Source organism: Manis pentadactyla, chromosome 14, assembly GCF_030020395.1.
Source record: "Manis pentadactyla isolate mManPen7 chromosome 14, mManPen7.hap1, whole genome shotgun sequence".
NCBI classification, from domain to species: Eukaryota; Metazoa; Chordata; class Mammalia; order Pholidota; family Manidae; genus Manis; species Manis pentadactyla.
Genome location: NC_080032.1, coordinates 53,527,879 through 53,541,987, shown reverse-complemented (window position 1 = coordinate 53,541,987; position 14,109 = coordinate 53,527,879). Strand labels below are relative to the sequence as shown.

At 45.7% G+C, this 14,109-nt stretch overlaps 1 protein-coding gene across 5 annotated transcripts in view; it reads right to left on the bottom strand.

The window, feature by feature from the left end:
- The window catches only part of LOC118917226 (collagen alpha-6(VI) chain), a 173,088-nt gene extending 159,586 nt beyond the window's left edge, over positions 1-13,502 (bottom strand). For all 5 annotated transcript variants that reach the window (XR_008993763.1, XR_005026735.2, XM_057491870.1 and 2 more), the window contains exon 1: positions 13,373-13,502. The gene's annotated coding sequence lies outside the window, so the exon portion shown is untranslated. The remainder of the gene's footprint in view (positions 1-13,372) is intronic.
- Between the last annotated feature and the right edge of the window lie 607 nt (positions 13,503-14,109).

Here is a 14,109-nt window from a genome sequence, read left to right as displayed (position 1 = left end):
CGGGTTTTGTGGAACATGATAAACTGGTTGAGATGGGGAAGGGAGAGTGTGTGGGAAACGTGGGCATCAGGGCAGTGACGGCTGGGTGGGCCTCAGGAGACACGGGAGATGTGGCGCCTGTGTGCTCAAGTTACACCCGTGCTACCAGGGGAGAGATTCTGTCCCCAGAGGCCATTTGGAAGTGTCGAGGGATTTTTTTGTTTTTGCTGCTGAAGGTGGGGGGCATCTAGTGGGGAGAGGCTGGGGGTGCTGCTAAATACTGTGCAGTGCACAGGACAGCCCCCCCCAAAGAATTATCTGGCTCCAAATGTCAGTAGTTGGGAACTACACAAGTTGAGAAATCCTGACCTACACATATTCAACACATTGTCTCCCAAGAAAAATACAAAAAGTAGAAGGGGGTATATATGTGCATATATGTGGGAGTATATGTGTATACATATGGGGGTATATATGTATATGTATGCATGTGGGGTATATATGTGTATATGCGTGTGGGTGGGTATATATGTAAATGTATGTGTAGGGGTATATATGTTTACATATGGGGGTATATATGTATATGTTTGTGTGGTATGGGGGTATATACGTGTATATGTATGGGGTATATATATGTGTATATGTGTGTGTGGTGTACATATGTACATTATGGTTGGGGGGCATGTATGTATGCACACACACAGATTTAAGGGATTGGCTCTGGCTGTGGGGACTGGCAAGTCTGAAAACTTCAGGGCAGGCTGGAAATTCTAGCAGAAGTTGCTTTGTGCTTTTGAGCCTAAAGGCAGTCTTATCTCATAAAGTCTTCAACTAATTGTATGAGGCCCACCCACGATATGAAGGGTAATCTGCTTTACTCAAGTCTATAGGTTTAAATTGTTAGTCACTTCTTAAAAAATAAAAACCTTTACAGCAACATCTCAAATGGTGTTCAATCAAATAACAGCACCATGACCCAGCCAAGCTGACCCAGCCAAGCTAAAATTGATCATCACACACATTTAACTTTCAAAACCTGGTGAAGGCAAAGAGTCCATCCTTGTTGTAAAGATAAAAGAAGTAAAACTTGGAGAAAGTAATGAGTTTTCCTATATTTGCACAGCGTACCGATTTTGAGCACTTCCTGTGAGCAGGGGCCGTGCTGGCCACTCTTTGCCGTGAACCCAGCTGAGGCACCACCATTATTTCTATCATCTCCCTCTGATAATGGGAACCCTGAGACACAGGGAGGCAATGTGGCCTTCCCAGAGCCAAACAGACTTTAAGCAGCAGAGCCAGGCTCTGAAGCCAGGCAGCTGCTCCAGAGCCCACACCCTGACTTGTGGTGCTCACACAGAATCACCAGAAGGGCTTCTTGAAACTAGCTGGCCTCAGCCCCAACACTCTGAATCACTAAGTCTGGCTGTGCCGGACTTGCATGTCCAGCACTCTCCCAAGGGATGCTAATGGGACAACCTGGCGACCACACTTTGAGAACCACCACTTTAAAACACTGTGCTGCCCTCTTCTTTAAGTAACAATGGCCAGGACTGGGCCAAAGTGCACACATTCCACAGATAGTCCCAAGCTGTGCTGCACACCAAGTGTAGCAGTTCTATTCACCAATCCTGTTGTGTGTTGGGAGTAAGGGGTCCACAGCTTCAAACAATTCACCAACAACAGCTGGGTGTCCTACAATCCAACTAAATTCTGACACTATCTACGTGAACATAGTGTCTGATCCCATAGGTTAAGGGCTCAGTCCCACAAAAATCCCTTCCCCTCCTGCTTCAGAGGCCATCCACAAGTCCAGGCTGTCACCTGTGCTTCAGACTACATGACTATAAAACTCCAACCTTCTCTTCAGTTTCCATTAATTAGCAAGAGCTGCTCACAGAACTCAGAGAAGCATTTTACCTACTATATTCCTGGCTTACAGTAAAGGACTATAACTCAGGAATAGCCAGAGGGAAAAGATGCATAGGTCAAAGTCTGGGGAAGGGTTCGGAGCTCCCACGGCCTCCTCCAGCATGAGCATGCCACTCTCCCAGCTTCTGCATATGTTCACCAACCTGGAGGTTCTCCGATCTGGGTCTTTTTGGAGTTCTACGGAGGCTTCGTTACTTAGGTGAGATTAAGTCATTGACCATTGGTGGTTCCAACCCTCTATTCATCATTGGTTCCCCTAGCAACTAGCCTCCCACCCCTCCACATCCCCTTACCCCACACCCCCATCTTTAGGTACTTTCCGAAAGGCACTTAATTAACATAAACCGAGTTGTGGAGGGAAGGGCTTGTTATGAGTAATAAGACACCCATTTCAACTTTAGGGCTGTGAAGTGATTTCAGGAACTGAGGACAGGAGAGCAAATGTTATAAAAGATACTCTCATTGCTCTTATTGCTTTGGGAATTCCAGGGCTTTGGGAGACGTAAGCCAGGGCATGTGATGAAGACCAATATACAGTTTATTATGAGTCGCAGTAGCACACAGGTTCAGGGACAGTAGGCAGTCACAGTCCCAGCCCTTGGGACTCTCCCCTAGCCTGGGGGTAAGTCTGTGTCAACAGAAGGAGACCTGGCTTTGGGGAGGAGGCCTCCCGGCAGGGTCTCCTACCCTAGGTATGGGTTCAGAGAGGACACCCAGGAGAAGCTGCGACCTGGTAGAGAAGCAGGATCAGGTGAGTCTAAGGACGGGGCAAACACATCAAGGTAGAGAGAGTGGCATGCAGCCACAGAGGCCCAGGAGGAGGGGGGCTCGTGCACGTGGGGCACCGGGGATGGGCCAGTGAGCTAAGTCACAGGACTTTGCCTGACTCTCCTTGGCGCATGTCTGCCAGTCCGTACCATGCATCTTCTGTGCCTCGTCTTCCTCATCCACCTAATGGGGAGGAGAATGCTGTTTCCTGGACTCAAAGTGTGCCCTTACAACAGCATTTTGCCGTCCATGAAATCAGGATGGGTGTTACTACAGATCTGTACATTTTCACCTACTTTTTTCTCCTTCCTTGAAAGCTGTTGGGCAACTGGTGGTGTGTCATAACTAAGGAAGGGAGGACTAATTTTTGCCTTACCTGTCCCAGGGCCTACCAAACCAGAGCAAAGCCCACAATGGCTCTCCACTTAGGTTGCACCTGGGCATCACCCGGGAGCTCTTCAACTCTGTGAATGACCCTACTAAACTGGGAGTCTCAGGAGAGTGGAGACTGGGTCTCAGGGCATAAGAACTCTGAAGGGCAAAAAGCCCACCTGCTGATTCCAACAGGGGGTAATAAGGTAAAGGGACAGTGACTTGATGGGAGAGAAGAGAGCCTATTACTATGAAGACCAGGGAGGGTGCAGCCCAAAAGGTCCTGGATGATGAGCAGTTAGGTTAGATTTAATTCCCTCATTTTGTATTCCAGGGTTAAGTATTAGTATTCAATCACACAGAAATGCCAAAGTGCTTTATAAATCTCCACAGAGTAAGAATCCAATTTTCCCAGCTGTTCAAATGAAATATGTACATATGTATTGGTAACTTAATTAGAAAGGCAGAGGTCCAAAGCCAAGGATGTGATCATTGCTTGAGAAAGCTACATTTCAGGCAGCTTTTCCCTTGCCAGAGAATGAGGAAACTCTTAATTGCATTCAATTCTTTTTTCCCTCTAATCACTGCTTGACTCGACTAATTTTTTCTTCAAAATATCCTTGGAGGAGCAAACATTTCTTCATATAATTTCTTATATGAAGATTAAACAGGCCAGCTGCTCTCATGTAATCCTGTGGTGTCTTTCAAAACAGAACACAAGTCAGATGGCACAGGCTGACCTCCTTTGGGTCCTAGGCATAACACCAATAATAACACAAGATCAACAATTTTAATCTAGAAGAAAACAAACTCGGTGAAGGAAAGACGAAATGTAACAGACTCAGCGTGCCTGAACAGAGCCTCAAAGGTGATCAGGGTGATGCTGGTTGCCATTTGTGGGCGCCTGCCTGAGCAGCAGGTCATCCCTTAGGAGCATGTGAAGCACACGTTGGTGATCCCTGCCTCCCCAAATGAAAATGCTTGTCTGGAGGGGGCTCCGCTGCAAGAGGGAAGCAAGCCTGAGGGAGGGGTGTGCAGGCACAGGTTCTCATCAGGGTTGAGAGGTCCCGGCCAGGCCTTTAACTCAGGCTCTCAGAGACTCATTTTCCTCATCATTTCCACCTCAAAAAACAAGGTGGTTTCTGCACAGTTATTTATACTAGGCACTACACTAGGCAGCAGGTAGGCAATGAAGTAAAACCAGACATGGTCTTTGTCTTTGGGGATCTTACAGTCTACTGACAGAACAAGATATTTTTGAAAGAATTATATCAATAAGTGTGAAATTAAGACTGCGCTACACACTGTAGAGAAGAGGGCTCCCTAAGACTCCACAGCCAATCTATTAGTAAATCCTGTCAACAGTACCTTCAAAATATATTCCAAATCTAACCACATCTTACCACTTCGTGCCATGTCCACACCACCTTGCTTCTTGACCAGTTACCCCACTAACAGACTTCCCTGCTTGGACTCTTTCCCTTCCTGATACATTCTTCACACAGCACTCAGAGTGATCTTTAAAGCTACACACTGAAACAATTTCCCATCTTCAAAATCTCCAATGTCTGTCCATCAGGCTTAGATCAAATCCTAATCTGGTATGCGTGGTCCACGGGCCCCACCTGAAGCCATGCCCCCTAATCTCTGAGCTCATTCTTCTGTTCCCTCCACTCCTGCACACTGGCCTTGCTCTTCTTGGACATGATAAAGCTGCTCCTGCCTGGTGATGCCCTTTCCACGGGTAGCTTCCCTTTGCTCCCCTGATGACTCAGACATCTGCTCACAGAGGCTTTCCTGACCACCCCATCCAAAACCACCCCTCTCTTCCTTTGGTAGTCACTAACCCCGTAAGGAACTCCTTCTTCCCTGGCATTTCTCACCACCTGGAAGTTGTTTGTTGACTTCTTTAATGTTTATATCCTCCCCAGAGGTGGGACTTTGTCCATCTTGTTTTCTAGCACCTAAAATAAGGTACTTTTGTATATAAAAAGGTACTTAACAAGCATTTGTTGAATTATGTATTCTGATGACATGTAACAAGGGGAATTGATTAACTCAGAGAGGCCAGGAAAGGCTTCCCAAGGAAATGATGTCTAAGCTGCTATCCAGAGGAACGGGGAGAGCTAATGAGGCCAAGGGAGGGGGGTGTTCTAGGAGGGAGGAGAGCTCATGTAAAGTTACTGTGGTGGGAGGGAGAACAGGGTGGTCAAGGAAGAAAGGATTCCCAGTGTGCACAGATACGTAACGCAGGGGAGCACGGCACTGGACGAGGCTGGGACAGAAGCGGCCAGGCCATGCATGGCTCTGCAGGACCCATTCATGATTTCTGTCTTTATTCCAAGATTAGTCAGAGGTCATTAAAGGATTTCAATTATGGGGAAGGGTTGGGGGAAGAACCAGTTACTTTTGTTTACAAAAAATACTTGAAATGGTTTATAAGACCATTTTTTTCTCTGAAGTTCTAGGATGCTAAGAAAAGTCAAACAGCAAAATGAGAATGGGCTTTTGAAAATATTAAACAAAGCCAATTTCAATGATGAAGATTCTACGGAGTTTTGTAGCTGCTCAAACACTGGCACTTCGAGACTTTATGACCACGTTGTATTCAGCACTCTCCTTTCTTCCTTCCCCTAAAAAAATAATGAGTCAAAATTTTCTCTTATCATGAAAAATATGACTTCTGAACTATCATTTTGACCATGCAGGGATCTAAGTTGAGCATCAGCATTGGGAGCTTCTAAGCTTTTGAAATATGCATTTTCCAGTTTACTAGCAGAATGGACAGGTAGCCATATGGAGGCTTGGGTTTTACCACGTTCTGATGTCAAATCCCTCCACTAGGTAGTTGATGTACCTTAAAACCTCAGACCCAAACCCTGTTTAAGGGGGTACTTTCCTCACTGGATTGTTGCGAGGATTGAATGTGATCATGTACGTAAAGAGCTTAATAATGCTGAGCTAAGTGACCTAACTCCCTGGATTGGAGAACTCAAAGGTCCGCTGTGTAAAGAAACCTGGAGTCAGCATCTCCAACCCAGGCTGGTTCTAGCCTGCTCACCCCTTACTTGCTGGCTGAAGCTGGTGGCATGGCTGCCGCTTTGAACACAGAGCACATATCTCTTCTCCCAGAGGAGAGTTTACCAGATGTGCAATGTTGAAATCACTATCTCTTGTTCAGTGTCCAATGCATTACTTGACTCAATAACTTCTGTAGCTGCTGATTGAGCTGACAGTGGAACATCTACGCCTAATTGCAACTTTCTCCATGAAGAAATCGGAAGAACTGTTGGCGCACAGAGAAATAAAATAAATGAACAGGTACATGAAAACCCTCAACCATTTGGGAGAAAAAAGGCATATATTTAAAGTACTTTCCACCTAGGAATATGTATTTATGGATTTATGAGGTGGGTCTCTAAAATAGAGAGCACTATAATCAGTTTACCAATTTTTTTGGTATAATGACTATTCGTTACAAATGATGACATGTGCCCAAATTGTTAAGATACAACAGTAGAAACAAAGGGGGTTACAAACTGTGTGTCACAGTTGGCGGGACACCCCTGGCCCAAGGAGCTGGAAAGCTGGATTGCTGTGGACTTTAGGGCGCAAAAGCAGTGACTTACCAATGATACCTAAAAGTCTTTAAAGCATGCAGACAGCTCCCTGAGGAAATCCTAAAATCCTCCCCTGGAAATCCTAATTTCCACCACAATCATGTACTTAATGCACTCCCCCTACTAAAACCTAAAAGCTTCTTTGCCAAATCATTGACCAGTGCAAGTCCGTGAACTTGTTCAGTGCTTCCCTCCGCCCAGTTACAGCACATCCAAATTGCACCAGAGTCCGCAGCAGGCCCCCGGGGCCAGTGATCAGGTGCTTGCTGGCACTCTTTCAGGAAGACAGCAGTAATTGTGGAGAAGGGGAGAAATCCAGGAGGAACTGCAGTTGGTGAAAATTTATTAAGGCAAAACTCTTGGAAAAAGCTCCTCAGTTTAGAAACTGGATTCGTGGCACTAATCCAGGGAGTGCAATGTTGAAGCTTGAGGAGAAGGATTATTTGGAAGAAACTGTATGAGGGAATTAGATGCCATTATATGCTATTATATCAGTTACATTTCCAAAAATACACTCCACACACAGTTTGACAGGATGTCACTTGTATCAAAGTGCCCCTTTAATATCACCTTGAATGTCCTGGCCTTTACTGTCTCAAAACATCACAGGGTCAAATCAAGCATAGTACTTACCTTGTTGAATCCAAAGGAGCCATAGTTTATTGACCATCGATTGTGTACCAGGAGCCAAAACCCACAATTTCATCAAATCCCCTCAATCACCCTGCTCTTAGATATGTTTTCTACTTTAGATGGGCAAAGTAAAGTTCAGAGAGCTTATATGACTTGCTCACGGTCACCAGCTAGTAAGGAGCCTGAGTTCTGCTCAGTTATTCATACAGCAGACACTTCTGGAGCATATACTGAGTGGCTGGCCTTGAAGATGGCCTGGGGGACATGAAAGACAAAGACCATAGTTCAGTGGGAGAGCAATATGGGCAGGCAAGTGCAGGGTGCTGAGGGGCCCAGGGCAGGATACCTTACCTCACCAAGAGGGTCTGGTAACGCTTTCCTAAAGAACAGACACATAAGCTGAGCCCTAAGGGGAAAAAAGGAGTTAGCCAGATTTATGGTCTCAAGAATACTGTTCTAGGTAGAGGAAATTCCAAATGCAAAAGGCAGGAGGAAGGAGAGAGCAAGTTCTCCTTACACAAGTGAAGGATTAGGTGTGGGGACAAAGAAATAGGGGGGCAGATGAAGGTGGATAAAGGTCAGATGGCAGAAAGATCTTCAACCATGGTTGGGATTTTGGATCTTTGGATTAAACAGAGGAGAGTACAGGTTTTAGGAAGCTCCCTAAGGCTGACATATGGAGAACGCTAGCAGAGAAGCAAGACCAGAGGCAGGGAGGTGGACTAGGAAGCAGCCATCGGGTGGGAGAAAGGATGGTGTTGGGGACCTAGGGCCAGAAACAATAGGGAGAAGGAGGAAAGTTTGCAGATGTATTAGGCATTAAACTGCTAGAACTGGGAGACTATTTAGATGGGACTGTTGACAAGGGCTAGGGAAGAGGGTAGGTCTTCAAGGCTGCTGCGGAATTTCCTGGTGCAGCCCCTGCACTGTGCCATGTACAGGAGAGGGAATGTTTGCGGGGCAGAGAGTGAATACTGTCTGGAGCTTGTTGAGTTGGAGATGGAAGATGGTCCCGTGCCTGTGGGCAGTTAGATATCTGGGTCTGGAGTACTGAGGAGAGGTTCTGGGGGGGCGGTTAGGGGGTAATTGTTAATTATGATGGTTCACTTCATGGGTCGACCTATCTGAGATCAGGGGTGGTATAACATTACTTCTGGGTGAGCCTGTGAGGTATTTCCAGAAGGGAACTGATAGAATGAGTGCAAAGATCACCCTTGCCGATGTGAGGGAGGCCCGAGGGCCCAAGAGAACGAAGAAGCAGAGGAAGGCGTTCTGCCCCCTCTGCTTGAGCTAGAGCACCCATTCACCCCTGCTTGGAAGGCTCTCCTGGTTCTCAGGCCATCAGATTGGGCTGCATCACACTGCCAGTTTTCTCTGGTTTGCAAATGGCAGATCAGAGGACTTCTTAGCCTCCAGAATCATGCAAGCCAATTCCTATAATGAACCCCTTCCTCTGTATCCCTCTATATCCTATTGGTTCTGTTTCTCTGGAGGACCCTGACCAACTCAGGAAGTAAATGGTGATGGAACCTGGGGAGGGAACAGGAACGCTTGAGAAATGAAGAGAGGCCAATTCCATCATACAGAGTGTGTGCTTGAGCCACTCCCATAACCAGCAGAATGTACTTTTGTATAATGGTTGGGTCACGCTGAGCCCTCACTGCTATCTCCTGCCACGTCCCCATGCCATGGTCCTCGGAGAGCTGACAGGAATTCATGTGAGGTCATGACCAACAAGTGAGCCGACCCAGACACACTGAGATGGCCCTGGCGGTGGACATAATTCTGTTCATCCATGCAGAAAGCAAGAATTCCACTCTTGATTCAGTTTTTGGCTGGAACAGAATCTATAGTATACTTAGAGCTAAAACACTGCATTTACTGAAATAGCTAACAAACTTAAAGTAGGCAGGGTTTCCCAGAAGCAGGTTCTGGACAAGAATTTGTGCAGTTAGTTTATTTAGGAGGTGATCTTGGGAAACTCTGGTAGGAGAGCGAGGCAGGGAAAGAAGCCAGTGTGGAATTGTTCTCAGGCAGGGAGGTCACCATGGTGGGCAGCTGGAACTCATTCTCTCAGGAACCTCTGGTAGAATGTATAGATCATCACTAAAGAGTTGTTGCCTTTAAGGTGTGTTATCTATTCACCAACTCTCAGCTGTTCTCGGGGGAGGGGGAAGGGATTGTTCCCAGGGTCGTTAACTCCCAGGCCCTTCTGCCCGACTCCACATGTGAGGCAGACATGCTCCCACAGCCAGGGAAAGCTCTCAGGCCTTCACAGGTGCTTGAAGAAGCCTCCAGCATGCACTGAAGCAGTGAATGTGGAGGGAGTGTGGGCAGGGCTCTGACATCATCTGCTAGCGGGTAGAGAAAAGAAAAGCCGCTAGGAAACAAAGATATTAGGGAAATCTGTTACAGTGTACATCATCTTCTTAGTACTATAGATTCCAACTGTCCCAGAGAAATGTGGAGGTCAGTGTGATCATCCAGTTAACTGGCTCGGGGGGGCAGGGGCACCAAAAGATGGCACATGAGCCATGGGACACACTGGGATTTTTCCACCAAACAATAATAGCCAAATGTGACTATGACTAGCTTACGATCTTCAAAGTCCTATTATATTTGGACTCGTGTAATGGAGACGTTCAGTCAGGATTTCTTGCCAAACATTAATCAAGTTGTTTTTTAAGGACTCAATAAGTGATTAGCTTATGCTTTTTAAGCCAACACAAATGCCTTTGCCAATGAACTCTGGCAAAACCTTTCCCCTCTAAAGTCTAGGATACAGCAATTAGAGCATTACGATGACATTTTAGAGTCAAATCAATGCCCAATCCGTGATTGTGAATGGTTGGAGAATGGCTGAATCTATATGTATCCTGTCTCTGCGACTTGAGGGGAATGTTGAGGTTTGCATTAATACAATTTAGTTAGTTTGTACTTTCTATTTTTCCCTCCCCTCTACTGTGTGAGGATTTGGGGAAACTTTCTATTCATAAAAAATTTAAATCACTAAATTTCCTTTGACATGTTATTTGGAACCATAGGAAGCATTAGCTTTTGAGGTTATCTCAGTCAACCAAGACAACTAAAGGTAAGATTTAGGATCAGCAGTGACAGGCCAGCCTTCTGACTTTAGCAAAACTTCAGGTCAGAAGCTGAGACACATGCCTCTGTTACCTGGCCTAGACTTTGCATGCTAGCAGATTTTCTAAGTGCAGCTGATCCAGATTTACTTGGGAAGCACACTTCAGCCAGACATTTGAAATTTTAAGTCATTCATTCATTAAATATTTATCGAGTACCTATGAAGTGCCAGGAGGCATTAGGGATGTGAGATACAAGGGATCTTTTCTTCTGTGCATGGTTTACATTAGCCAGATAGTATCCATTTTTGTTCATGGCAATCTCTTCCAAATTCACCTGCCAAGGCCTTGGGATCCTTCCAAGAAAAGACAACTTTGGAGAGAGGATGAGGAAACAGGAGAGGAAACAGAAAGACCAAGTCTAACTATGATCTCTTCAGTTAAAAAGTTTGGCCTTTAATTAGTCACTGTCTTGTAAAAGATCCTCTATACTTTTTAACTGTCCATCCCCTGGAAAACCTAAGGTTGATTTTGAGGCCTTTATAATTGACATTCTGAGAATGTAAATATAATACCTTTCTGCTAAAAGTAAAAAAGATATTTTTGTTATAAACCCATTATGCAAAGACTAAAACACTGAGTGCATTTTTCAAAGCCACCTTCTGCCTGTGGGAACAGTGTAAGTTTGCTAGAAAAAGTTTCCCCAAACTGTAAAGCAGAAGATAGGAAGAAACACGTTGTGAAATCAGAATGCCCACTGCTCTCAAACCTCTCTTCCGGGAGAGCAGCATGCCTGAGTGACAGGTCTGTCTGTAAATGATCCCTACAAGGGGAACATTCCCAGGAAAAAGGGAGATTACAATGTTTGGGGAGTTATGCATTTCTCTTAATCATGTTTTATACTCCATGGAAACAAGGTATTTCAATGAGGTCAAAACATGGAACAAAACTGGGCTCTACATTAACTGAATTATTGGAAATGCTTCCATTTGCCTCTATCCAAACTTTACTGCCCTCAGTTATTGAGCATTTTATAAGGATCTTCCTATTTTTTCTCACACATCCCTGTGAGGTAGGGAGGTATCACTGCTCCATGTGGCAGGTGAGAAGAGGCTCAGAGTGGGTAAGAGAATGTCCCAGCTAGTCTGTAACTTGAACCTAAATCTGTTTCAGACCAAAGCTAAAAGCACTCCCTTCTTTAAACAATAACAACAACAAAAAGGTCAGGGAGGGAGAAAAAAGATTTTGGCCAACATCTGATCACCTTGGAAAAGTTTTATAGTTGTGACACTTATACAAGTATAAGTATAGAAAATCTAATCTTCATCTTCTTGGGACTGTAGAAGTTTGCAGCCATCCTTGCTTGCGAACACATCCTCATTACTCTGGATCACTTATTTATTTGCAGACAACATAGCTAGCAATCACGTGTTTTTGAGAAATACCAGGGAGGGGACATTTGCTGATAGGGATTTTTTTTTTCAGCTATTTTTAAGACCATTATATTAGCAAGACTATTAGTATATTGTGTATATAGATGAATGAATAATGCATTAACTTTCATTCACAATTCTTGTAACCCGACCTTCATTTAGTAACTTAATTAGCTGCTCTTGGCATTGTCTATGCAAATAAATAAATCTTTTCTTTATAAACATTCCAACTATTCAAACTTTTCTGAAATTTTGACTCTCTGAAGGAATTGGGAAACATGGAAATTGCAAGTACATTATATTCAGCAATGATTTTTCTTGAGAATTGTTTCACAAGTTCTAGTAAAATTAAAGGGTTCTTGATACCAAAAAAGCTAAAGATGATTCTCTGATGAGTGTTAAACATAAAGTCTTTCATGTACATCATAAAATTTGACTTCATGTGGGATAATGTCCAAAATCTATGTACTTTTGAGTGGAAGATAAGTTTCTTTTCAGGTTCTCCTCTGCACTAATATTTTAGAATAAAATGAGAGGAGAGGAAATTAGCAACTTCTTTTATAAGGAAAAAGCTTTTAAGGTCATGTATTTTAAAATACTTTTTAGACTCATCAAGATTTTTAAGTAGGTGAACCCATCTATGGGCACACTAAACAATAAGTACAACATTGTAACTTCCAGATGGCATATCTGAAAATTTTATATTAAAAGACTGCTCATCAATCAGATCTTTCTTTAAAAAAGCAATGTGACTGCTGATTGTGTAATTACAGAAAGTCTTAAGACTTCTAACATCCTTTGTATATCAAGGCTTATTTATGATGTGCACCAGCATGTCAGCTATTCCTAAGAGATATCACCAGCCCTGTCCCATATCAAAATTGTTTTTTCCCATTGGCAAAGATTATCTATCAGGATCTCTAAGGAGTAGACTTCTAAAAAGAGAAGTGAAATCTCTTTATCACAAAAGGACACAGAAGGAAAGAAATCGTTCCCTAGTTTCAATATTTTGCCCTCTTCAGCCCGCCTCCTCCGCACATTGTAATTATCTGCACAGTCCGTCCTGAGCCGAGAGTGCAGCTCCACGCACTGCAGGCGTTACTGGGTATTCAGAAACGGCGTTTTTTCTGCCTTCTTCCCTCAGACAACAATGAAACAACCATCTTTAATAACTCCGGATAAGGTAGGGAAGCAAAGTACAGGGTGGGCCTGCACAGACTTGGGAGGGACGCCTCCTGCCCCAGGCAGGTCATCCTCATTCATCAGTCCTGTGGAGTCCGGGGAGCCCGCCGCACATCACGCCCTACGGGGCGTGGGGATACAGTGTTGGGCGAGGCAACTTTCAGCCCTGGTGGCGCTCAGTGTGCGGGGGTCACACAGAGCCTGCAGCAGAGAGTGACAACAGAGGGATGCAGGCAGCTAACTCTGGAGGAGGTGAAAATCTGGGGCGATTCTGAGTCTGAAACCTGCCTTCTTCCCCGCGGTCCTTGCAGTCGCCTGTCTGGCCCGTCCCTCCCACGGAACTACTGGCCCCGCAGCGCCCTGCAGGACTTACCTCGGGGAACCGCGCGGCCGGGCCCCGGGCGCACGGCGGGAGCGCAGCGTCAGACACGCTGAGCGGCCGCGGGGACGGCGCGGGGCCTCGGAGCCGGGAGGGGGGCGCGGCGGCGCGGGCAGCCTCTCGCTCCCGGAGTCCGCAGGCAGGCAGGCGCGGTGCCCCCGCCCCTCCCGGCCGCTATATGACCGCCTCTCCCCGCCCTGGCCCGACCCTTCCCCGCCCCGGCGGCCCTGGCCGGCGCCCGGCCCCCGGGGAGGGGGCGCAGCGGGAGCTGGCAGACGGAGGCGGGAGTGGGGGTGACAGGGCTGTGGCCGCCTCCGCCTCGCCCCTACACGGACCCTGTGCCCAGCCCTGGTCCACAGGCTTGGCAGAGCTGTCCCGGGACAGGCAGCCTCAGATGGTGGCTCCTCCGCGGGTCCCCGGGCTCTGGGCCGAGGGGCGCTGGGAGAACACTGGGACAACAGCAACAAAAATAGAGGACATGGGGACACCTCAAATTATTATTGCTTTTACCTAAAATGATTAAAATTAAGTAATTCAGGTTTTCATATTCTTATATAGTATTTTTAAAAACATCCTTCTAAACTCAGTATGTTTCTCTTTCCCCACGGTCATTACTGAAAAAAGCAATGCAGTGGCAGGCTTCCTGGTGGCAGAGTTTCTAGTCAATTGCCAGTCCACCCAAAGGTACTTTTGAAAGTATACCACACATACAGTCCTCATTCTATTATAGC